General features: G+C 42.9%; 1 protein-coding gene, 1 non-coding gene and 1 pseudogene across 2 annotated transcripts in view; all 3 read left to right on the top strand.

Moving 5' to 3' along the window:
- The window catches only part of LOC126470772 (alkaline phosphatase-like), a 691,314-nt gene that overhangs the window by 62,492 nt on the left and 601,905 nt on the right, over positions 1 to 26,917 (top strand). The gene's annotated exons all lie outside the window — the stretch shown is intronic.
- Positions 4,192 to 4,266, top strand: Trnas-cga (transfer RNA serine (anticodon CGA)). The gene has a single exon. It is a non-coding gene; the product is annotated as a tRNA-Ser (tRNA).
- Positions 4,619 to 4,736, top strand: LOC126471953 (5S ribosomal RNA; annotated as a pseudogene).

The following is a 26,917-nucleotide window of genomic DNA, read 5'->3' as shown; positions in this document are numbered from 1 at the left end:
ATCTTGTGTTTATAATAAAAAACTGTCCAATTTTGAAATAGAAAGGTGAACTAAGAGGATGCTTTCATTCGAAGGAGGAAGACATACAGAAATTGGAAATTTGTGGTAAATTCCTATGGGGCCTAAATGCAGAGGTCATCGGTCCCTAGGCTTACACACTACTTAATCTAACCTAAACTAACTTACGCTAAGGACAACACACACACTCTTGCGTGGGAGGACTCGAACCTCCGACGGGGGGAACCGCGCGAACCGTGGCAAGACGCCTCAGAGACAACTGTGCAGTTCACGGCTGAATTCTCAAATCCATACACAATAAAGCAAATATTTAATCTGTATAATTCAGTGTTATTTGTGAAATATGTTTGTTTTTAAGAATCGACCGAATATTTTAGATCTGTGAAAATATGTATGTTCCACGCAAATAATCCTATGAGAAACTCATCGAAGTGTGGAAGAATGGTAAAATTGAAGCGTTATACTGTTCACGCGGCACGCTTCTCTTCTGTTTTATGGGAACAGATCCCTTCTCCTTCTAGATTATTAGTTACGTTACACAAGTTCTGAATCATTAATTGCCGCATTTCGAGCTCACCGTGACTAAGAAGTACAGACACTTCAGATTGCACCTGCTACTATGCATGTATTGACCGTTAGACTGCGAATTTTTCTGCCATCGGAAGGCATTTTAAAGAACATTAACACAGAAAATTATTTTCAACACACCACTACAGTCTCCAGTCTGCCTCCGTGACAACATTCTCAAGTTGAAGTCAATAGCACACTATCTGTTTTCCACTCCTCGGTTGAAGAATCTGATTAAATACTCGTGACGCATCTCAAATTATACCGAATTAGGCCGGATTCATTCCTACCTCTACCCCACTTCTGTATAAAAAGCCTACGTCTGTCTGCGACCAGCGGGGCTGTCAAGTTTCGTCCTTAATTGTACATTCATGGTTCACAGGAAATATAAATTTGGAACATTACATCAATATTTCACATTTATGTAGCAAAATGGTTCAAATGGCTATGAGCACTATGGGACTCAACATCTGTGGTCATAAGTCCCCTAGAACGTAGAACTACTTAAACCTAACTAACCTAAGGACATCACACACATCCATGCCCGAGGCAGGATTAGAACCTGCGACCGTAGCGGTCACGCGGTTCCAGACTGAAGCGCCTTTAACCGCACGGCCACACCGGCCGGCTTTATGTACCAATTAGAAGGAATAAATGTAATGTAGACGTGGTGGAAACCTTGTATTTGTTTGTGTGTGTGCTATATCAATTTGCGAGGAAATTTATGGATAAAATATGAATTGCCTACCCTATGGGTATTTAATTATATTACGATCGCTTTCTATCGGCGGTTTAGCGCTCGGTTAGCAGCAGATCAGTACAAGCGCTGACAACAGAACGGCAAGCCTTGCAGGCACAGAATTCAGGTCCGTACACGAGGTAGTTTCTAGTGCGGAAAGTATGAGATACATGTCACATTTGATAACTATTTTTCAGTAATTTCCAGTTCATGACGACAGCTAAAATTTAACAAGTGGATTTTAACTAACCTAAACTATGAGTGGCAGGACCAGGGAAGGTGTCGACGTGAAAAGTCTGATCGTTCCCTCGTTAATCACTGCAGTGAATACTGTAGTCGGGATACGTTTTCAAGAGGTGATAGACTATTATGAAATGGCACTCGATACCGACAATCAACACGAACAACATCCCTGGAGTTGAACCTGAGGAAAGGAGACTAGTGAAAATTCCAATAAGACTACAGGAAAGTCTCTACAGCTGACAACAAGTAACAACAAGAAGCAACAAAGCGAATGTGTAGGAAGTACAATACAGCTTCTGCAGCGGGAAACCTCACATTTGAAAACACAGACAGGGAAACAGATCTCGGCCAATATGTAGCGTACTTTGAAAGTCGCGACAGAAACATTGGATGTTTTCATCCAGTGGATGCGAGTAAGTAGCCGGCCACTGTGGCCGAGCAGTTCATGGCGCTTCAGTCCGGAACCTCGCTGCTGTTATGGTCGCAGGTTCGAATCCTGCCTCAGGCATGGATGTGTGTGATGTCCTTAGGTTAGTTAGGTTTAAAGTAGTTCTAAGTCTAGGGGATTTATGACCTCATATGTTAAGTCCCATAGTGCTCAGAGCCATTTGATTTTTTTTTTTTTTTTTTTGGCTAGTAAGCTGATGTATTCAAAGATATTAATTACGAAGACTGATACTGTGACTGAGTCTGACATTGGCAGGAATAGTATGAAAACAAAGCTTACGAAAGTTGAGGCGGTAAAGCAGTTAGAACAAGAAAAGTATTCAAAAGAAAAAAAATGGAACGTGTATATTGCCACAAATATGGTGAAAATTTAAAGTGTAATCAGGAAAACTGGAAGCTCGTTACATAAATAGGAGACTGTGGACGTCGTTATAAGTGAACACACTGTTACAAATATACAGACGTTTTAAGAAACGAGTCATACACAAAGCAGTTGAAGTCATCGAGAAACTTCAAAATTATTTGTTAACATTAACGCACTATCCTTATCTGCATTCGTGTAGACTCACGGAATGAGATGTTTTGTAAAACTATACACATCTCCTGGCAGATTATAACTGTGTGCCGGACCGAGACTCGAACTCGGAACCTTTGCCTTTCGCGGGCAACACTTGCCAGCGAAAAGCAAAGGTCCCGAGTTCGAATCTCGGTCCAGCACACACCTTTAATCTGCCAGGAAGTTTCATATCAGCGCACACTCCTCTGCAGAGTGGAAATCTCATTATAGTTTCAGATATCTACGCCACGACCGCATTAACATCCAATACAATGACCAAACGAAATGCGAAAGATATCGTGAACCCATACCCACAGACACCACAGGTATATCCATTTCAGGCCATAACGTGTATCTGTTGCCAAGAAAATCGCTTACGATGTGACCGTATAAACTTTCCCTCATGGTGTGCGTAGGGTACTACTAGGGCTTCGACACGTGTAGAAAGAAAGACGCAACCCAACTCTTTCGTATAAAATTAAGTTTGAAAATTTTAGGCGTGCTTATTGCTTTGTATTGTCACTAGTACTCAAGGAGATCACAGCGTAGCAGTTAAGCGCTTAGTTGCGTAAGTGCGAGGTATCTGGATCGAATGTCGCTGTTGGTAGATGTGCGACGAACGGAACTGCATAGGGCGGCACCTTCGTACACTGCTAAATATGCTGTCACCTTATACGGAAAATCATAATCAACTGTCTTCGTTTGCTTGCAAGAGACCACTGGCTCATTAGGACCTTGGGTGAAAAAATACAAAAAACGTTACTGTAACATCTTCAAAGTCTTGCACCCTCAAAACAGCACTACATAACGATCTTCTAAACGAATTCTTGAAGCCATACGTAAGAGAAGAACAAGCTCTTTAATTTTTCGATTCATGGGAAGAACAAACGAATCCAGTGTGTACGACGATACTTATCAGGATGGAGAGCGTCTGCCAACGTGCAGTATTACATTAATTTCTCCAAACTTTACTCCGATGGTGCAGCGTTGCGAATTTTATTTTTACAGGCAAGTGAAAAACCTTGTATAGCTGCTACAAAACAGCGCGTACATCGTCGAACAGAATGGAGAGATAGCTTACAGAGAAGACTGAATAAAAATTCAAGCAATCGTACACCATGACTGCACCAATATGCGGAGATATGCTTCGATATGCTTGGTACGCCGTGAAATCGTGTGATGACCGAGAAAAATTTATGGATGTAAACCAAGTTTGTTTTGCAGTAGACACATTGAAGAAAGCATACACAAGCAAAAATTCATTACGTCTGCTGTATGTTGCAATAATTATGTAAAGCTGTGTGGACGGAGCGTGAGTCGTGCTTGGGTAGCTCCGTTGGTAGAGCACTTGCCCGCGAAAGGCAAAGGTTCTGAGTTCGAGTTTCGGTCCGGCACACAGTTTTAATCTGTCAGGAAGTTTCATATCAGCGCACACTCCGCTGCAGAGTGAAAATCTCATTCTGGAGACATCCACCAGGCTGTGGCTAAGCCATGTCTCCGCAATATCCTTTCATTCAGGAGTGCTAGTTCTGCAATGTTCGCAGGAGAGCTTCTGTAAAGTTTGGAAGGTAGGAGACGAGGTACTGGCAGAAGTAAAGCTGTGAGGATGGGGAGTGAGTCGTGCTCGGGTAGCTCAGTTGGTAGAGCACTTGCCCGCGAAAGGCAAAGGTCCCGAGTTCGAGTCTCGGTCCGGCACACAGTTTTAATCTGTCAGGAAGTTTCATATCAGCGCACACTCCGCTGCAGAATGAAAATCTCATTCTGAAAACATCCACCAGGCTGTGGCTAAGCCATGTCTCCGCAATATCCTTTCATTCAGGAGTGCTAGTTCTGCAATGTTCGCAGGAGAGCTTCTGTAAAGTTTGGAAGGTAGGAGACGAGGTACTGGCAGAAGTAAAGCTGTGAGGACGGGGAGTGAGTCGTGCTCGGGTAGCTCAGTTGGTAGAGCACTTGCCTGCGAAAGACAAAGGTCCCGAGTTCGAGTCTCGGTCGGGCACACAGTTTTAATCAGCCAGGAAGTTTCATTATGTTCCATGTTACTACGATCTGGCAGCGGCCTTGCCGCAGTGGAAACACCGGTTCCCATCAGATCACCGAAGTTAAGAGCTGTCGGGCGTGGTCGGCACTTGGATGGGTGACTATCCGGGCCGCCATGAGCTGTTGCCTCGTGATGCCAATTGAGGAGCTACTCGACCGAATAGTAGCGGCTCCGGTCAACGAAAACCATCATAATGACGGAGAGAGCGGTGTGCTGACCACACGCCCCTCCTATCCGCATCCTCGTCTGAGGATGACACGGCGGTCGGATGGTCCCGATGGGCCACTTGTGACCTGAAGACGGAGTGCTTTTTTTACTACGATCTGCATCACGATAGGTTACACGTTACGTTTGTCACAGATATAGACACAATAATTTAAATAATTATACCAGTTTCATTGAAAGTTCTCGTGTATCCTTCTTTTACTTCCAATAAAAAACAAACACCACCCGAACAGGCCAGAAGGTCCACCGGTACCCACCGCCCGCCGTTTCATCCTCAGCCCCTAGGCATCATCAAATGCGGATACGGAGGAGCATGTGGACAGCACTTCGCTCTTCCGGCTGTTGTCAGTTTTCGTGAGCGGTGCCGTTAATTCTCAATCAAGTAGCTCCTCAATTGGCCTCACAAGGGCTGAGTGCACCCTGCTTGCCAACAGCACTTGGCTGACGCGAACGGTGACCCATCCAAGTGCTAACCAAGCCTGACAGCGCTTAAATTCGGTGGTCTGGCGAGAACTGGTGTTACCACCACAGTAAGGCGATTGGTTTCTTATTTCCAATATTCTTAAGAAATTTTTCTCCTTTTTCAGGATAAAGATAATGAAAATAATAAATGAATCATTAAATACTGATAATTTTCACACTCATACTATACCTATTGTTAGAATTACGTGGGAATTAAAAAAAAGAAAGGTAGAGGCAGCGAGATTCGACCCGGAGACCTCGCGGTTATGAAACTAAGTACTTATTCGATTGTTAGCGATCTTCTTAAGCACTAGTGATCATACAAAACATTCAATGACAAGCCGAAACATTATGAGCACCTGCTTGATAGCTTTTGGGCCATCTTTAGAGCACAGTACATCACCGAGTCTGCGTATCATGGATTCTACAGCTTTTTGGTACGTTAGTGGAGGTAGTGGCTCAAAAAATGGTTCAAATGGCTCTGAGCACTATGGGACTTAACATCGGGGGTCATCAGTCCCCTAGAACTTAGAACTACTTAAACCTAACTAACCTAAGGACATCACACACATCAATGCCCGAGGCAGGATTCGAACCTGCGACCGTAGCGGTCACGCGGTTCCAGACTGAAGCGCCTAGAACCGCTCGGCCACACCGGCCGGCTGGAGGTAGTGGCACCAGATGTTTAAGCACAAGTCATATAATACCTGTAAATAAGGGGCTGACGCTTTGTGTATGTGGTGATAGCGTCTGATAGGGACACAGATAGGTTCCATAGGATTTTACATCAGGCGAACTTGGTAGCCAGGACATCAACGTGAGTTCACTCGAACAGTCGAACCACTGTAACACGGTTCTGGCTTTGAGACACGGATCATTATACTACTGAAAGACGACGTCGCCGTCGGTGAACACGTCAAGCATGAAGGGATGCAGGTGGTCCGCACCTGTCAGCGTGTCTTCGATTAAGACCACAGGTCTCATGAAAGAGCAGGGGAATGTCTCCCATAGCATAGTATTGCTCCCAACGGCCTGTGGTCGTGACGCGACACACGTTTCGAGCCTCCGTTCACCTCGGTGATGGAGTTTATGGAGATGACAATCGATCTGGCGTAACAAGAAACATGATTAGTCTGCCTGGGTGACAAGTTTCCATTAATCTACGGTCCAATCCCGCTAATACCGTGCCCACTGCAAATGTAATTGACGATGTCGTTGGATCAACATGTGAACATGTAGGGGTCGTCCAATGCGCAGCTTAATGTTAGACAATGTGCGCCGAATGGTATGCTCTAGGACACACGTGCGTGCACCAGCATTGTGCTTTTTTGCCAGGGATGACGTAGATCGTCGTCTATACTACTCTACATAGCCTCCGAACTCCACGTTCTGTGTAGAGTCGTGGACATTCAACCATTTAACGCCTGTTGGTGGTTTCACTGCATTTCTACCACTTTCCGTAGATGCTAACGGCAATAGCACGTGGACATTCGACGAGCTTCGACGTTTCCGAGATACACCTTCACATGCTCCTGGTAATAATAATCTGCCCGTGTTCAAAGTCGCTTATATCAGTGGATTTCCCCATATACGGCCCGTATCACCGCTAAAATCATCCCCTATCCGTCTCCGTTCAACTTATATAATTTTCTTACCGTGTTAAGTTCCCGCGGCTCCACCAAACGGCATCTAACCTCTGTGTGGACAGCGGTCAAAATGTTCTGGCTTATCAGCGTATAGGCACGCCTAAATGTTTCAAACTCGATTTTCTCGAAAACGGTTAAGGGTGCATTTTCCCGTTTACATATGCTGGAGTCCTAGTCGCGCCTTACACACCATGTCAATATGAATCAAATCGGTGAGGGGAAGTTCGTACGGTTCCTTGTTAACCACGAACAGAGGATGTCACGAAGACACTAACACGAGACAAATACAAAAAATAGCTACATGCTAAAAGATATCTTGAAATTGTGACTTGTTTTTGTTTTCTATGCACAAATCTACAATATTAATGCTATTTTTTTCTGTGTAGATGATACCTTAATTTTACTCAAAGGTGACTCCAAGGACACCAATAATACTATAAATTTGTATAATAATGTGCACAAGAAAATAAATTTCACAGCTGAATACACAAAAGCATTAATTTTCTAGACTTTTGCATAGAAAACAAAAACAACAGACACAATTTCAAGATATGTAGGAAAAATACAACCTAAGCACCACAATCCCAGCCACATCATGTCATCCAGATGTACACAAGAATGCTGCATACAAAACGATGATACATAGAGGTTCAAATGGCTCTGAGCACTATGCGACTTAACTTCTGAGGTCATCAGTCGCCTAGAACTTAGAACTAATTAAACCTAACTGACCTAAGGACATCACACACATCCATGCCCGAGGCAGGATTCGAACCTGCGACCGTAGCGGTCACGCGGTTCCAGACTGAAGCGCCTAGAACCGCACGGCCAGACCGGATGATACATAGAGCAAACACAATCCAAATGAACGGAGAGGACAGGGATATAGAATTAGACATCATTAAGAAAATTTCAACGGCCAATGACTTCCCCAGGTCAATGATAGGATGCAGACACTCTATGTGAAACCATAGTGTCATAATATCTTTGTAGCATGTTTTGTAAACAAACAGTGTAAGCGTGTGTGTGATATTCTGTATAATGGGGGCGGTATAATACATGTAACCAAACGAACAAAAATATGTTCTCTAAAATTAGCATTTAAAAACCCTCAAAAATTAATTATGTTCGATTTTCTGATTACAGTCCAGCTTCGAAAAGACGCACGGCAGAAAATCATACATGCAAACAAATGTACAAATGCACTTGAAAATGAGAATAAATTCTCAAAACAGGAGGTCGGACGTAATTGTGCATCGGTACTGAAGGTAATGGGTTCGTTGCCCATCGAGGCGAATCAACTATACAGATGCGTGGTGTCTGTTCTTTCGGACGTGTCAGAAGGAACAAACACTACGCGGAATCAGCAGCTGCGAAACATATCCCGATGCAGCTGATATCATTAGTTCCTTCCCCTTTCTTGCTTTTCTCCCCTCTCCACTTTCAATTTACATTATATGTATCACAGCTGGAGATACTGAGTGGTGTTTGTCCCTTCGGACATGTTCGAAAGAACAGGAACCACTCGTTCATATAGCTGATTCACCTCGATGGGCAATGAATCCATCACCTTCAGTGCGGATGCACAATTACGTCCGACCTCCTGCGGGAATCTCAAAGTAGCGAGCATGGAGGACATGGACATGGTCGGAGACTGCTGATGGGTGGTGCTATGTGGGAATGTGGGTCGGCCTAGAGGCGTGCCGCGATAGTCCGTGTAACTGCGATAAACACTGTGTCCTGGTGGTGCAGTGGTTAACGCAACTGCCTCGTGAGTAGTAGATCCTGGGTTTGAGTACCACTCTGGCTTCCTTCAAAACGAAAAAAAATGTATCGGTCTAGCACGTATTTTCATTCGTCATCGCTGACGTTGCATAAAGTCTCTATGCAGCAGACATCAATAGTCCCTTTCCCCTCTATTTTCAATTTACATAACAGAACTTTAATTGTAGCAGTTAAACTTCATTCAAATACAAACAGCTTCTCGTTAATCTCCGGATAATGTACAAGCAGAGCTTCAGTCTAAGATAGAAGGCAGAGAAATATCGTCACCCACACGCAGTCGCCGCATCTGGTATGCGGTGACTTTAATGCACATAATTTTATGTGTGGGTGTGTATCTAAAGACGGTTGTGGGTGACATAAGGAAAAGGTAACCCTATGACTGTGGGTTAATTACGCTTAATGATGAAAAATCTCCCATAATATCGAGGCCGTATAGAAAGCCGAAGGCCAGCTGCCAGAGCAGCATAGAGCGCTACCGAGCTGCTTCCTCGACTCGAGTAGGCGCGCAAGCCCCGGATCGAATCCGCCCGGCGGACTACCGACCAGGGCCGGTGTGGCGGCCAGCCTGGATGTGGTTTTTAGGCGGTTTTCCACATCCTGCTAGGTAAATACGGGGGTGCTCCCCACGTTCTGCCTCAGTTACACGACTCGCAGACATTTGAAACACGTTCGCACTATTCCATGGATTAGACTAGACGCAGACAGCTGGGGTACACACATTCCGTCCTGGAAGGGGGGGAGGGGGGTATAGGGTGGCGACAAGAAGGGCATCCGGTCACCCCTTCAAATTAACACGCCAAATCCCACAAGTCGGGATTAATGTTTGGAAAGAGAGAGAGAGAGAGATAGCGAGAGAGAGAGAGAAAGAGAGAAAGCCGAAGGCGATAGACATAAATCTTTGCTTTCCAGAGCTGGCTGCATTAGCTTAATGGACAGTTCACAGTGACACTTTGGGATCCAACTAATGTTAAACTACGAATGGAGGATCCAAAAAATAAAATAGAGATAAATGAGAAATTTAGGCTAAAAAAAGCGCTATGAGAAGTATATAGGATATGGATTCAGCATCTAATTACTGAAATTAGAAGCTGTCACATCGACACGGACACATTTAAAGCATCTATCGAACTAATAAACATAGACTGTTGGTAAACCAGAAAAGAAGAGACTAGAAGCATTTGAGATACGGTGCTACAGATGAATGTTGAAAATTAGGTGGACTGATAAGGAGGAGGTTCTCCACAGGATCGGAGAGAAAAGGATACATGGAAAACACTGACAGGAAGAAGAGGCAGGATGATATGACATCTGTTAAGACATCAGGGAATAACTTCCATGCTACTAAAGGGAGCTGCAGAGGATAAAAATTCTAGAGGAAGACAGGTAGTGGAATACATCCAGTAAATAACTGAGGACGTAGGTTGCAAGTGCTACTCTGAGATGAAGAGGTTGGCGCAGGAGAGGAATTCGTGGTGAGCTGCATCAATCCCAAAGAAATACCCACTCATTACATGGCATGGGAAGCAGGACGATAAACAGCTATTGTGCTAGGGAAAACTAATTGAAAGATATCGTGCAAGGCAGTCACCTGAGAAGTTCTTACAAGATAAGAAAATAATACTGCGGCAAGGGAAAACCCACTGGAAGAATATCATGCAAAGCAATCACCCGAGTAATTCTTACAACACGAGAAAATAATATTACGGCAAGGGAAGACCCATTGAAACAATGTCGTGCAAAGCAATCACCCGAGTGGTTCTTACAAGACGAGGAAACACACGTCTCAGCGAAAATTTTTTAAAGAAAAAGAAGTCGTGTTACGTCGTATTTGCAGGGACTTACACAAAGATACTAACGTCATAGATATATTGAGATGAAACCAAGGAACTAATAATTTAAAAACAATGAACTCGTCGTTCGTAGACACATTCCTAGAGACAGCACCATACCGCATCAGTTTCGTCAGGATGTTTGAGTGTTCTACTGGAAGTGTCAAATCAATTTTTTACGTCCCTTGCTTAACAAAGGAATACGACCATTGCTGGAACCCGTACATCGAATACAGTACCATCGGTAGACAATTTTAAACATTGGACGATTGATCAGTGGAAAAACATTGTGTGGAGTGTCGAATCACGTTACACAACGTGGCGATCCAATGGCTGGGTGTCGGTATGGCGAATCCCCGATGAACGCCATCTGCCAGCGTGTGTAACGCCAACAGTAAAATTCGGAGGCGGTGGTGTTATGGTGTGGTCGTGTTTTTTATGGAGGGGGCTTGCACCTCTTGTCGTTTTGCATGGCATTATCACAGCAGAGGCCTACTTTGATGTTTTAAGCACCTTCTTGCTTCCCACTGTAGAAGAGCAGTTCGGGGATTGCATCTTTCAACACGACCGAGCACCTGTTCATAATGCACGGCCTGTGGCGGAGCGGTTACACGACAGTAACATCCCTGTAGTGGATTGGCCTGCACAGAGTCCTGACCTGAATTCTACAGAACACCTTTGTGATGTTTTGGAAAGCCGACTTCGTACCAGGCCTCACCGACCGACATCGATACCTCGCCTCAGTGCAGCACTCCGTGAAGAATGGGCCTGATTGGATGTATGCCTGCGAGAATGGACGCTGCCGTCAAGGCTAAGAGTGGGTCAACACCATATTGAACTCTAGCATTACCGATGGAGGGCGCCACGAACGTGTACGTCATTTTCAGCCAGGTGTCTGTATACTATTGATCACATAGTGTAGAAAGAATTGCTACAGCGTAGTACAAATGATAACTGAAAGAAATGGGCAGTGAGACGAACAGAAACGACAGTTTTATTCAAAGATAGTAATAAGACTGAGGTCATCGCGATTTATGATGGTTCCTTGAACACTACAGAAGGTTCTGGTTCTTAACAGATCATGTGCTCAGCATGGAGAGCACATACTCTGCAACGCGCTCCCATGCTGGTCACAAGGTTGGTAACTAGTTCTTGGACGTTCCATTTCTCCACCAGCGCGGTTGAATAATGCTGGATGGCCTTTGTTGCATATGGACTTGTTGCAATACGTCTTTTCAACACATCACATACGTGCTCCAAGAGGTTTCAGTCGGGGGAAGGGGCAGAACAGTTTATTCACCGAATATCGTCTCGTTCCAAGACCTCCTCCACCTGCGCTTGTCGATGCGGCAGGGCACTGTCATCCATAAAAATGAAGTCATGGTCGAATGTACCCCTGATAATACTCACACGGTGGAGGAGTACAGTGTCATAACGGTGACCGGTGAGAGTACCGTGATCAAGAATATGGATGTCAGTACGTCTATGCAAGACTATGCCTCTATAACACCTGGTATACGAAAACGGTTATGTTCGACAATGTTCTTGGTCGCATTGCGTGTTCCAGTCACTTGCCATATGAGCGTACATCCAGAACTACTACAGACTTAATCTAGTCTCATCCGTTAAGGACACGCGACCCCACTCCTCACTGGTCCAGTCGCTATGCTCTTGGTAACATCGTAAAAGGTGCCGCTGATGTGCTAGTGGCAACGTATTGGTCGTCGGACAGAGAGACCACCTCCATGAAGTAGCCATTCCACCGTGGACCGAAAGTTTGAGTTCCCTGCAAAACTGTTAAATGTGGTTGTAACTGCACCTATTGTTTGGCGAGGGTCCCTTCTTGCCTATTGCACAATGTAGTGGTCGTCTGCTGCTGTAGCTGACCGTGTTCAACCACCTTCTCTCCTTCGTGCATCAGCGCCCGTGGTTCGGAACACTCCCCCATGCACGTGAAAAAAAAAAAAAAATTGAAATGATCGTATGGCGTCGGTAGCCGGGAGTTCCCACGCGGTAAGTTCGGCCGCCAAGTGCAAGTCTTACTGAGTGCGACTCCAAGTTGGGCGACTTACGTGTCGACAATGAGGATGAAATGATGATGAGGACAGCACAACACCCAATCCCTGAGGAGAGAAACCTCCCACTGTAGCCGGGAATCGAACCCGCGCCCCCTTGCGCGGCAATCCAACGCGCTGACCGTTCAGCTGTTGGGTTGGACTGGAGGTGCAATAATGCTGTGATTAATAGCAAACTCCTGGGCTACACCCGTCACACTTCGTCCTTCTTCTACTTTCTGAGCCATTCAACAGTCATCTACAGGCCATGTTGTAATGGAGAACGTATCCACTGTGCATCATAACTGCTCGCTAATAGACACACACTTTCTATTCCCGTTCTTTCAACTACTCCGTGTTGCGCTGACAACACCATTTGACACTTAGACTCGCTGACCGACCTAACACTATGCAACGTTCAACTTACTGTGCGCGTCTGGTAGCCCCTGGCAGCATTCTCCCACACTTTCATTCATTTCCAGCAAGTAGTTGATATGTTATGGTACTTCATTTACCTCGTTCTTAAATTTTGAAGATTAGTGTACAACATAGGCAGAGATATTTATTGCATAATGTGCCATTATTGAATTTTTGTGCAGATATTTGAAAATGGTCTGAGTCCGAGTTTGTGCAACAGTACAGCGAATAAAGGAAAAATGAAACTGCAGACGGTATTAAATCGTTCAAAAATTGCGATCTCCAGTCGGGAGGCTGGTTTGCTGCAGCTATCCACATTATTTTACACGATGTATGTGTGCCATCTTTGACTACCATCCGTGAATAAAACGCTAGGTGTAATGAGTTTATAGATTTCTACTTTCGAGAGGATTACTGTAACGTTAGCAGGTGAAGAATTCTACAAGAAATAGGGCACGTGGCAAGGAAAGATGAATATCAAAATGGATATCAAATAAAAAGTAATATATTCAATAAATTGTTTATGGACAGACTGCAATTTTTAGTCTACAATTATAGCACGATGACTAGTTTCTGTTGTTTTCTACAACCATATTCAGCTCTTTTAAACAGTAAAAAGTCGTAGGACATGAAATGAAAAACATGATCATTAACTTTAGTCATGTAATGAAATGCATTCGTATTGTGGGCCAACAAGATATGATAGTATATAACTAAAAACTTCATCATGAGCGAGCCAGATTGTAAACCATAATCTCGCAAGATGACAGTAATAAAGAAGGAAAATTGCCGATTGCATTAGTAAAACTTGCATCACATGCCCGTGATTTGCAACAGTCCAGCAGGTATTATAATGAGAACAGTATACGTAACGGCACTAGAATATTCAGCCGTTGCACAGCTGTAAATATAAACACCAAACAATACGCAGTGAAGTTATAAAAAATTTATGTGATCAATGGTTACAAAATGAGAGAGAAATGCAATATCCTGGCTTCCAAAAGAGTTGTCCAGCATGACATATAAAATAGTCATCTTTATAAAATGTGTACACGTACTGATTGGTGTATGTGTTTACAGCTATGGAACAGCTAAAAATTCATAATGAAATTTTTAAGTACATGCTGTCATAGTCTTGTGGGTCCACAATACTAACGCGTTTCATTGCATGACTACTGTCAACGAAAATGTTTTTCTACGCATACACACAGCTTTTTTACGATTTGTGCGATCTATTGCAGAAAACAACCCAAACTGTGCTGTAATTTTATACTGAAAATTGCGGTCTAGGCATAAGAAGTCTTTTACAATAAAAATGTTATTTAACAAATTACATGAAGACCTCCATCTAGTCCTTGTCAACATCACTATTCTTTAAAAGATAATGTTATGGACAAATACTGCTAAACTGGGCCCACACAGGGTAAGAAAGTAAAAGAAAATATAAGTCATGTGAGACATAATCATAGGTCATTCACCACTCGTCTGCACATAATATACGTTCGAAATAATCATTATTGTGAATGTGATGGGATAAATAGTATTTGTAATGACATAAAGCTATTTACAGAGAAGAGCCAGACTAAATCTCCAAGAATGGTGATGGACTCACACTTTTCATGAAAGGGGTATACTGCGTATCTCATAGATGAACACTTGCCTTGTCGGAACGAGATACGCTCGGGTAGAACAGGGGTGTGGTGGGGAATGGATCATAATATTCTGTTATTAATGTGCAGGAATCTAATAAGATTTTCAGTCGACGATGACTGTGTCTCTAGCTATTGCATAACTAGTTCTAAAGTGAATAGAATTGGGGAGAAAAGAAATTTGTGGTACAACTTGACGCAAATAAGGTACTGGTGGATAAGACATGTTCTGAGTCATCAAGTGATCGCCAGTTTCATACTAGAGGGAAGTGTGAGAAATAAAAATTGTAGAAGAAAATGCAAAAATGCAGTAAACGAAGCAGGCAAAAAGGAATACAAACGTCTCAAAAATGAGATCGACAGGAAGTGCAAAATGGCTAAGCAGGGATGGCTAGAGGACAAATGTAAGGATATAGAGGCTTATCTCACTAGGGGTAAGATAGATACTGCTTACAGGAAAATTAAAGAGACCTTTGGAGAAAGGAGAACCACTTGTATGAATATCAGGAGCTCATATGGAAACCCAGTTCTAAGCAAAGAAGGGAAAGCAGAAAGGTAGAAGGAGTATATAGAGGGTCTATACAAGGGCGATGTACTTGAGGACAATATTATGGAAATGGAAGAGAATGTAGATGAAGATGAAATGGGAGATACGATACTGCGCGAAGAGTGTGACAGAGCCCTGAAAGACCTAAGTCAAAACAAGGCCCCGGGAGTAGACAACATTCCATTAGATCTACTGACGGCCTTGGGAGAGCCAGTCCTGACTAAACTCTACTATCTGGTGAGCAAGATGTATCAGACAGGCGATATACCCTCAGACTTCAAGAATGATATAATAATTCCAATCTCAAAGAAAGCAGGTGTTGACAGATGTGAAAATTACCGAGCTATCAGTTTAATAAGTCACAGCTGCAAAATACTAACACGAATTCCTTAGAGACGCATGGAAAAACTGGTAGAAGCCGACATCGGGGCAGATCAGTTTAGATTCCGTAGAAATATTGCAACACGTGAGGCAATACTGACCTTACGACTTATCTTAGAAGCTAGATTAAGGAAAGGCAAACCTACGTTAGCATTTGTAGACTTAGACAAAGCTTTTGACAATGTTGACTGGAATACTCAATTTCAAATTCTAAAGTTGGCAGGGGTAAAATACAGGGAGCGAAAGGCTATTTACAATTTGTACAGAAACCAGATGGCAGTTATAAGAGTCGAGGGGCATGAAAGGGAAGCAGTGGTTGGGAAGGGAGTGAGACAGGGTTGTAGCCTCTCCCCGATGTTATTCAATCTGTATATTGAGCAAACACTAAAGGAAACAAAAGAAAAATTTGGAGTAGGAATTAAAATCCAGAGAGAAGAAATAAAAACCTTGAGGTTTGCCGATGACATTGAAATTCTGTCAGAGACAGCAAAGGACTTGGAAGAGCAGTTGAACGGAATGGACAGTGTCTTGAAAGGAGGATATAAGATGAACATCAACAAAAGCAAAACGAGGATAATGGAATGTAGTCGAATTAAGTCGGGTGATGCTGAGGGAATTAGATTAGGAAATGAGACACTTAAAGTAGTAAAGGAGTTTTGCTATTTGGGGAGCAAAGTAACTGATGATGGTCGAAGCAGAGAAGATATAAAATGTAGAGTGGCAATGGCAAGGAAAGCGTTTCTGAAGAAGAGAAATTTGTTAACATCGAGTGTAAATTTAAGTGTCAGGAAGTCGTTTCTGAAAGTATTTGTATGGAGTATAGCCATGTGTGAAAATGAAACGTGAGCAATAAATAGTTTGGACAAGAAGAGAATAGAAGGTTTCGAAATGTGATGCTACAGAAGAATACTGAAGATGAGATCGGTAGATCACAAAGCTAATGAGGAGGTATTGAATAGAATTGGGGAAAAGAGGAGTTTGTGGCACAACTTGACACGAAGAAGGGACCGATTGGTAAGACATGTTCTGAGGCATCAAGGGATCACAAATGTAGCATTGGAGGGCAGCGTGGAGGCTAAAAATCGTAGAGGGAGACCAAGAGATGAATACATTAAGCAGATTCAGAAGCATGTAGGTTGCAGTAAGTACTGGGAGATGAAGAAGCTTGCACAGGATAGGATAGCATGGAGAGCTGCATCAAACCAGTCTCAGGACTGAAGGCCACAACAACACAACAGAGGGAGATCGAGAGATGAACACAGTAAGCAGATTCAAAAGGGTGTAGTCTGCAGTAGCTATTCGGAGATGAATAGGCTTGCACAGGATAGAGTCTGGTGGAAGCCGACTTTGGGGAAGATCAATTTGGATTCCAGAGAAATGGCAATACTCACCCTAAGACTTTTCTTAGAAGCCAGGTTAAGGAAAGACAAACCTACGTTGTTGCATTTGTGGACGTAGAGAAAGCTTTTGACAATGTAGACTGGAAAACTTTCTTTCAAATTCTGAATGTGGCAGGGGTAAAAGACAGGGAGCGAAAGGCTATTTACAATTTGTATAGAAACCAGTCGGCAGTTACAAGAGTTGAGGGGAACGAAAGGGAAGCAACGGTTGAGAAGGGAGTGAGAGAGGGTTGTAACCTATCGCCGATGTTTTTCAATCTGTACATTGAACAAGCAGTAAAGGAAACCAAAGAATAATTTGGAGTAGGAATTAAAATCCAGAGAGAAGAAATAAAAACCTTGAGGTTTGCCGACGACACTGTAATTCTGTCAGAGACCACAAAGGACTTGGAAGAACAGTTGAACGGAATAGACAGTGCCTTGAAAGGAAGATACAAGTTGAACATCAACAAAAGCAAAACGAGGATAATGGAATGTAATCGAATCAAATCAGGTGGTGCTGAGGCAATTACATTAGTGAATGAGACACTTAAAGTAATAGATGAGTTTTGCTATTTGGGCGGCAAAATTGCTGAGGATGGGCAAAGTAGAGAGGTTATAAAACGTAGACTATCGATGGCAAGGAAAGCGTTTCTGAAGAAGAGAAATTTGACAACATCGTGTATAGATTTAAGTCTCAGGAAGTCTTTTCTGAAAGTATTTGTATGGAGTGTAACCACGTATAGATGTGAAACGTGGACAATAAATAGTTTAGACAAGAAGAGAAAAGAAGCTTGTAAAATGTGGCGCTACAGAAGAATGCTGAAGATTAGATGGCGCGATCACGTAAGCAATGAGGAGGTACTGAATAGAATTTGGGAGAAGAGGAATTTGTGGCACAACTTGACTAGAAGAAGGGATCGGTTAGTAGGACACGTTCTGAGACATCAAGGGATTACCAATTTAGTGCTAGGGGGAAGCGTGGAGGGTAAAATCGTAGAGGGAGACCAAGAGATGAATTCACTAAGCGGATTCAGAAGGATGTAGGTTGCAGTAGGTACTGGGAGATGAAGGAGCTTGCACAGGATAGAGTAGCATGGAGAGCTGCATCAAACCAGTCTTTGGACTGAAGACCACAACAACGATATATTCCTCCAAAATAGACATTCTATAATTAACCAGCGAATAATTCAGAAATTCGAAACGTTATCTTATAGGGCAATGGATGGACAGAGAATATACTGTGCCAAAAAGCAGAAATCATCCATCAGCTTCATTGATCTAAACGACGTTTTACGCATACTGAGGTGACAAAAGTCATGTGATACCTTTTAATATCGTGTCGGACTTCCTTTTTCCTGTCGTAGTGCAGCGGCTATATGTGACATGCGCTCAACAAGTCGTTGGAAGCTCGCTGCAGAAATATTGAGCCATACTGCCTCTACAGTCATCCATAATTACGAAAGCGTTGCCGGTGCAGGATTTTGCGCACGAACTGACATCTCGATTACATCCCATAAATGTTCGATGGGATTCATGTCGGACGATCTGGGTGGCCAAACCATTCGCTCGCACTGCCCAGAATGTTCTTCAAACCAGCTGTGAACAATTGTGGCCCAGTGACATGGCGCACTGCCATCCATAAAGATTCCATCGTTGTTCGGGAACATGAAGTCCATGAATGGCTGCACATGATCTCCAAGTAGCCGAACAAAACCATTTTTAGTTAGTGACCGGTTCAGGTGGACCACAGGACCCAGCCAAGTCCATGTAAACACAGCATACACGAAGCCACCACCATCAGGTTGCGCAATGTCTTGTTGAAAACTTGGGTCCATGGCGTCGTGCGGTGTGCGCCACTCTCAAGCCGTACCATCAGCTCTTCCAAACTGAAATTGGGACTCATCTGATCACGATACGGTTTTCCAGTCTAGGGTCCAACCGATATGGTCACGAATCCAGGAGAGGCGCTGGAAACCTTTCCACCTGAAGCACCTGGGAACAAAAGACAGCTTTGCCAATGCACTGCCCTTATGTGCGGGATACTACCGTCATGTCTATGTGTGAATATCGCTGTCCCATGACTTTTTATCAGCTCAGTGTATTCTCCAAAGAATGTGAGCATATCCGGATTCGTATAACTAACCTAAAGAAATAACTATATTACCGATGGTTTCTTCTCTACAATAAAAACTTTCACCAGATCACAAAAATCAACGAATAACTGCATTTCTGTTAACTTCCCAGAATATTTCAAGAACTACACGGAAGACTCGACATCCTCAGGTTACGCAGAGTAGGATATGCATTTGTTGTACAAGTTCAGGTTACAAAGAACTGACTTTGCTTTCCAGTGAGATTTCTACGAAGGCGTCCTGAAAAGTAATGCCTTTATTACGTTCTCAATATCGGTTGAGTTCGGTCGACTTCGCCGCTACGTTGATGCACGTTGAAACCCTCTGCCGCTAAATGGCTCCGAATTGTAACGTGTGACATTGCTGTGTGTCACGTAACTATGTCGGTGCGTGAGAAACGTCGTGCTCTATTCGAGTTTAGAATTCGCGCAGTTCGTCCACATATGGCGCTCCCTCTCCTTCAGTACGATAATGCCAGACCACACACGAGCGCTGCGACATCTGCAACAATCGGACGTCGTGGATTCACTGTCATCGATCATCCTCCACATGGTCCCGACTTGGCCCCACCCGATTATCGTCTCTTTCCAAAACTTAAAGAACATCTTCGAGGACTTCACTTTGATGGTGATGAAGCTGTGGAAACAGAGGTGAGGTTGTGGCTCCCTCAACAAAATCAGACATTCCACAGTGACATTATCAACAAACTGGTCTCTCGTTGAGGGAAATGTGTTCATCACCAAGGTGACTATGTTGAGAAATAAATCTGTAGGCATGAAGAATAAAGATGTAAAGTGTTAACTGAATAATACTCAGTATTACAGAACACTCAGTATAATGTCGTTTATTGAAACTGAACTACACTTTTCGAACAAACACTATATACACACAAAGAATGCAAATAACAAGTACACGACTATTCATCAAGAGCGTCGGTGATGTCCGCCGGAGCTGGTCCTAGCTCGGCGAGGAACTGGCTGTACTGCTGCTCCGCTGGCCTTATAAAGCCGGCAGAGGTCGGCGGAGTACTCCAACTTCCCTGTGTCTGTGAGGCGACCTCTGCAGAAAAAGGTTCGCATTAGTCTCTAGCAAGTTCAGTTTATTTGTAAAGAATTTGTTTCCTCTTGGTTGCGCCTACAAGTGCTTGTGTATGTTATATGGTACACAGGGGTGTCTTGAGTGTAGTCTGCCCGACAGCGGCCGTCTGTGGCAGACGTAACATTAACAACGTTTGTTTTATTTAAAAAGGTTTAAGACGTTTTACATAAACAAATTAGTAGGCATTATTTTTCAGCACGCCCTCGTAGTTTTCTCATAACAATACTATACTAGCAGGTTTACGGGGCATACAGAATTATTTTACATATTATACAGGTTAATACTGTCGCAAAATGCGGCGTTACCCCATATAATGTGTATAACTGCAACTGAGGGAAAAGGGGCCGCAAAGCAAAGAAGAAAAGATGTAAAATTATTTAATCGTGTAGGACTGGAAAGTTTTGCTTCAGACCCTAGTTCCTATTAGGAAGTCTAATGCATTCGTAAAGCACTTTATGAAAGCCACCAAGGTTAACAAAGTTGTCAGGAATAACTTAAAATCGATACGGATCAAGGGATACGCTAACTTTAAATACACACATCAAAAAAAGTTTTGCATCACCCCGGTTCCCAGAACTCCTGAAGACAGACGTCGACTGTGGATACTGTATCACAGACACAGTCCCTCTGATTGTACAGAGATGCCACTAAACCTGCCCAAAGGTAAAGAAGCATGCATGAGCAGCGCCTATTAGACGGAGTGAGTCCGACACTCGATCAGTTCCAGTCATTCCACCAAGAAGGAGGTACATGGCTCGTGTTGTCTGTAGTTCAGCCATGCCTAGACGGTCAATACCGCGGTTCGACCGCATCCGCTTTGTTACTTTGTGCCAGGAAGGGCTCTCAACAAGGGAAGTGTCCAGGCGTCTCGGAGTGAACCAAAGCGTTGTTGTTTGGACATGGAGGAGATACAGAGAGACAGGAACTGTCTATGACATGCCTCGCTCAGGCCGCTCAAGGGCTACTACTGCAATGGATGACAGCTACCTACGGATTGTGACTCGGAAGAACCCTGACAGCAACGCCACCATGTTCAATAATGCTTTTCGTGCAGCCACAGGATGTCATGTTACTACTCAAACTGTATGCAATAGGCTTCATGATGCGTAACTTCACTCCGCACGTCCATAGCGAGGTCCATCTTTGCAACCACGACACAATGCAGCGCGGTACAGATGGGCCCAACAGCATGCCGAATGGCTCGCTCAGGATTGGCATCACGCTCTCTTCGCCGATGAGTGTCGTATATGCCTTCAAACAGACCATCATCGGAGAAGTGTTTGAAAGCAACCCGGTCAGGCTGAACGCCTTAGACACACTGTCCAGCGAGTGCAGCAAGGTGGAGGTTCCATGCTGTTTTAACGTGGCATTATGTGGGGCCGACGTATGCAGCTGGTGGTCGTGGAAGGCGCCATAACGGCTGTACGATACGTAAATGCCATCCTCCGACCGATAGTGCAATCATATCGGCAGCATATTGACGAGGCATTCGTCTTCATGGACGACAATTCACGCCCCCATCGTGCACGTCTTCTGAATGACTTCCTTCAGGATAACGACACCGCCCGACTAGAGTCGCCAGCATGTTCTCCAGACATGAACCCTATCGAATATACGTGGGATGGATTGAAAAGGACTGTTTATGGACGACGTGACCCACCAACCACTCTGAGGGATCTATGGCGAAGGAGTGGAACAGTCTAGACCAACAATTCCTTGATGAACTTGTGGATAGTATGCCACGACGAATACAGGCAAGCATTAATGCAAGAGGACGTGCTGCTGGATATTAGAGGTACCGGTGTGTACAGCAGTCTGGGCCACCACCTCTGAAGGTCTCGCTATATGGTAGTACAACATGCAACGTGTGGTTTTCATGAGCAATAAATAGGGCGGAAATGATATTTCTATTGATCTCTATTCCAATTTTCTGTACAGGTTCCGGAATTCTCTGAACCGATGTGATGCAAAACTTTTTTTTGATGTGTTTGTAATGAAATAGTCGATAACTTAACACAGACAGTCGCTCGGAAGGGCACACTTAAAAATATTGTCAGACCTAAACAACGCATTATATACAAGAAAAAGATGAATATCAAGATCGATAGTAGTAAGAGAAATATTACGGACAAATACAGTAAAACTGGTTCCACATTATTTAAACAAATAAAACCTTAAAGAGTTTCATAATCCGCCTGAGATACAATCATAGATCGTTCTTCACTCATCCGCACTTAATATGTGTTCGAAATAATCATCACTGTGCATGTCACGCGATAAAATAGGATGCTTAATAGCAATTTCTTCGCATTTAGGCCGTATACAAATATCAAACGGAAATTTTCCAACAATTAATAAGATATAATCAATCATCACATACTGAAATGGTAAGCCCCCTTTGTCATAATGTTATATTAATCATAAAAAACAGTAAAATATTGAAAACAAATGCGATACCTCCTGAAATCACGTAGTAAATCCGTAACACATTAAGAGATGGCTGTATGGTCTACAGGCCAAAAGCTAAATAAGAAAGTATTAACAGATAGGTCGCCGGGCGTCTGTATGAGGTAAACCATCAGTGGAAAAAGTTCTTTAAACAGACCGCCATGAGGCAGCAGAGAGGTGTCTAACAATCTAGTCTTTCTTGACCCACAGTCTGGAATCTACAAAGGTCTTTAATTATTAGGGCTTTGCCGATAGACACAGTAATTGTACGCACAAGTAGCGTGAATGGTAATTTAACATGATTTTTCGATTAATGTTGTAAAAGGTACTTCCTTAGTGTACGATTATCACTGCTGATTAAGGACTCAACGCCTACGTTCGGGTAGCAACAAGTGTACGGTCTCCTAAGCAGAGGCTGCCATTAGAAAATACTGGTTTTTATATCATGGTTAAATTTCTCTTTTCGTTTGTGCGCAGATCTTCAAAGAATTTCACACTGAATTCCAGCTATAATTTTTATGAACGATGGAACAAAAGGACAGGAAACATGCAGAACAAGTTTCAATAACATATGGTAAAAACCTCCAGGGATAGCGAGCAAACTACCATTGGTTCCCTAGGTGGACACTGCGGGCTGCAGTAACACACTTATGTAAACATTTCGTTACTTTGTTGTTTATCGTTTTCCCATATGCCCAACCGGTCCTCCATCATAACCTAAAACCGTAGTTTCCTCGAAAAATGTGAATGGCACCTACGTCATAGCTCAGATCGTCCAGGAGCAGTGACTTATAAAGTGGTCTATGTCGAACAACAGAGGTCGACTCCAGCCCGCAAGGGGTAGATGTCAACTGAAAAAAAATAGGGGTGCATCAGATTTAAATGGGGGTCCACAAGAGTGGATCCTATTTTGGCAGGTCACAACTATAATTCCAAATTATTGTTAAAGAGATGAAGCTTACTCCTGTGAAGTCACTGTTCGTGCCATCGGCTAAGATAGATTGTGTAGGAAGTCTTTATTGTCGCTCTCCTGCTCACAGCGTTCAGGGGTATAATTATTTTTCTAGCTTCACTCTGAAGGACACCTCTTGCCTTTTCCGAGGAGTGGAAACAGTATCTAGCCCGTGACAGGTCAGTAACGGCTTCGTCACTCATCAAGAGATGTATTAATATGCAACAAAACACAAAGGGCAGAACAGCCGCTTCGCAATGGGTGCATACACGACATTCTGTGTTAAGTCGCTCAGGTTGTTAGTGGCCGAACATAAACCATGAGAAGACCGAAGATGACCGACTTCTACTAATCCAGAACTAGGAAGCCCTAGTTCATCTCCTTGTGAACAAACTACGGTTAGGTATCATACAAGTCAAAGTGAATTGATGTCATGTTGTTTGGGAGTGCTGGGGAAAAGTAAGTAAACTATTTTTTATCAAATTTTCTGTTTGTAGTTCCTTCAATTGCGTAGAGACGAGCCGATCATGAGTTGAATTTGAGAGTGTTGATTTTGATTGCTATGTCTTGTCACATTTACCTAAATACCTTAATGTTTGTGCACAGGTAACTGATAGTAAACATAGGCGAATATGAAAAGATATGCAGGCAGTGCAGTTTTGATTATTTGAATTGTGGCTTCATTCCAGTGTTGTAGGACAAACAATTATCTATGTGTCCATTGCCGGCCGTTGTGGCCCAGCGGTTCTAGGGGCTTCAATCCGGAACTGCGCTGCTGCTACGGTCGCAGGTTCGAATCCTGCCTCGGGCATGGATGTATGTGATGTCCTTAGGTTAGTTGGGTTTAAGTAGTTCTAAGGTCTAGGGGACTGATGACCTCAGCTGTTAAGTCACATAGTGCTCAGAACCATTTGAACCATTTTTTGAAAATTGTTATTATTGTATACCTGTCAGTTTTGTGTATGATATTGAGTTCAATCACACTTCTGCACACATATGTTTGATTTTTTCCACTGTTAATTAAGATACGTAAATACACAGAAGAGAGACTACACGATTCACAAACAAATGGCATACGGGAAGTATTTTCCATTTAGAGTAAGGAAGCTTTATGGTGACAGAAGGATAAGTCAGTTATAAAAATAAATGCCATAGCTTGGTTGATCAACTACCAAACATAATATCAGCGCCAGCGGGCGGAGCGCCTGCCATGTTTGGGCGTTATCCTGGATTTATCAGCCATTTTAAAATAAAATGTACCTGGGGTGTTTGCAATACACTGCGCCATCCATAGACAACATTTACTTGTTAAAAATCTAAGTGCTGTATCGCATCAATCTCTTCATTTTGTCATTAATGGAATCAACAAAATTTGAAGCAACACATTGAATCCTAGGTTATTTGAGCAGTTACGAGGAGAAAACGGCAGGAATTTGGATCGATTACTTCTTCATACTGACGTATGCTTGGTGTCAAAAGGCTTACGCTTGACATTATTTTTCTCACTTTGCGGAACTGTTTTATAGTTTTTTAAAAGAAAATTTAATCAAGTGGAAACCAGACATTGCTTATTTAACACATTTGTTTCCTAAATTTAATGAGATTACCTTGCGTTTACAAAGTGGCAGTCTAATTTTGAAAAAAATCAAAGTCCATCATTTCAGCTTTTATAACCAGAACTAATGTAGCAACACATTAGACTGCGCCAATTTTCCCAGTTTCCCAATTTGTCGCAAACTGCCAGGATGATGAAGTTTTAACCTACGTTGAACTTTAAAGTGTCCTTCTCACTGACTTTGAAACTAAGTTTGACGATGTTCTGACTATTGAAATACCACAGTGGATTATCGATCCATAGAGTAATACTGAAGAAACAAATGTTCCATTACAAGAAGAACTGATGGGAATAAGCACTACCGAAGAACTTAAGGCACAATTGAGAAAGGCATATCAGCAATTCTGGTTTCAACGAGACATACCTGTTACTTATCGTGTGTTATGGATTATCACAAGAAACTTTTTAATAGTTTCACAAAATAACGAAACAGACTGTAATTCAGTGACCGAGGAGGTTTAACATAAAAAGTAACTAAACTAAAGAAAAACACTGAAAGTTCTGTAATAAGGTTCCAGGCTCATCCCTCCCGTTTAAAGCATTTATGTATTAATTTTACTCGATTTGCATTTTGTGTCATTTATAGTAATAAATGTTTAATACTTAACATATATTTAAAAGTTTTTCGCTCTACACTTCTGCAGTTAAACCTACCAAAGTTACCAGCACTGTATAAGCTGTCGAAAACAGTTGATGGATTTGCAAAAATTCAATGTTCGATAGGCAGAAGGCTACCCAAACCAATAAAAACTGGCATCTGGTCTACGCCACAAAAAAGTTTGGAACCTCTGATCCAGAGCAACGATACACAGGCTGATCAGTATCCGCCACTACCAGCGTCTCGCTATAAGACCTGGAGTGCAGAAAACAGTGTTTGTGAATTCTGATCAGAGAGATCTGAGCAAAACATTGTTTTTGCGCACGTGCCGCCAGTTGTTTTTCGTGCTTGCACTTTGTGTCGGTATACATGAAAGGAAAATTTGTTTGTCGGTACTTTTGTTCCACAGCTATGGAGAGTCACTCGCGGGTAAAAGAACTGTTTGCATTCCGCTTTTCGTCACGCGCCAGTTGAGAATAACAAATTTTTCTGACTATTATCCTTCCATAACACCATTCGCTCCTACGACCAGCAAGTTATCGGTTAAAAAAATATTTCATCACAAAGGACTCGGGGTTTCATACAATATAAAACTTCCTCTTTTCCTGTTAATCTTTATATGTAAACTGCAATTTAAAAATACGGGCATTAATTTCGAAACGTTAGTTTTGATTCTTGGTTACAGGAACGATGTACTGCATTTGTTATACATCTACAAGTACGTTGGTTTGTTCATCAAGTCCATATAAAGTGATCTTGTTAGCATAAATGGCTTTTACAAGCGTCTGTGATTCACTCTGAAGAAGTGGTGACAGAAGGATGGCAGAGGAAAGCCACCAGTTTTGGTCTAGTTGAACAAATCTTCTTGTTAAATTAATTTCTTGAGGCGAGAGTGAACACTGCTGTTCTTGCTAATTCAGTTCAGTAGCTGTAAACGAAACTGACTTGTGGTTTATTCACAGTCTATAAGTACATATGGAGTCGCAAATAACAAGGTGACGCCGTGGTCAAAACAGCATTCACCTACAGGACAACAAGGATTTAATCATTACTGATGGCTCTGTTTTTACGTTTGTCCTGGAGCTACTC

This window comes from Schistocerca serialis, chromosome 3 (genome assembly GCF_023864345.2).
Source record: "Schistocerca serialis cubense isolate TAMUIC-IGC-003099 chromosome 3, iqSchSeri2.2, whole genome shotgun sequence".
Classification (NCBI taxonomy): Eukaryota; Metazoa; Arthropoda; class Insecta; order Orthoptera; family Acrididae; genus Schistocerca; species Schistocerca serialis.
The sequence above is the reverse complement of the archived record's forward strand: the minus strand, read 5'-3'. Positions and strand labels throughout refer to the sequence as shown.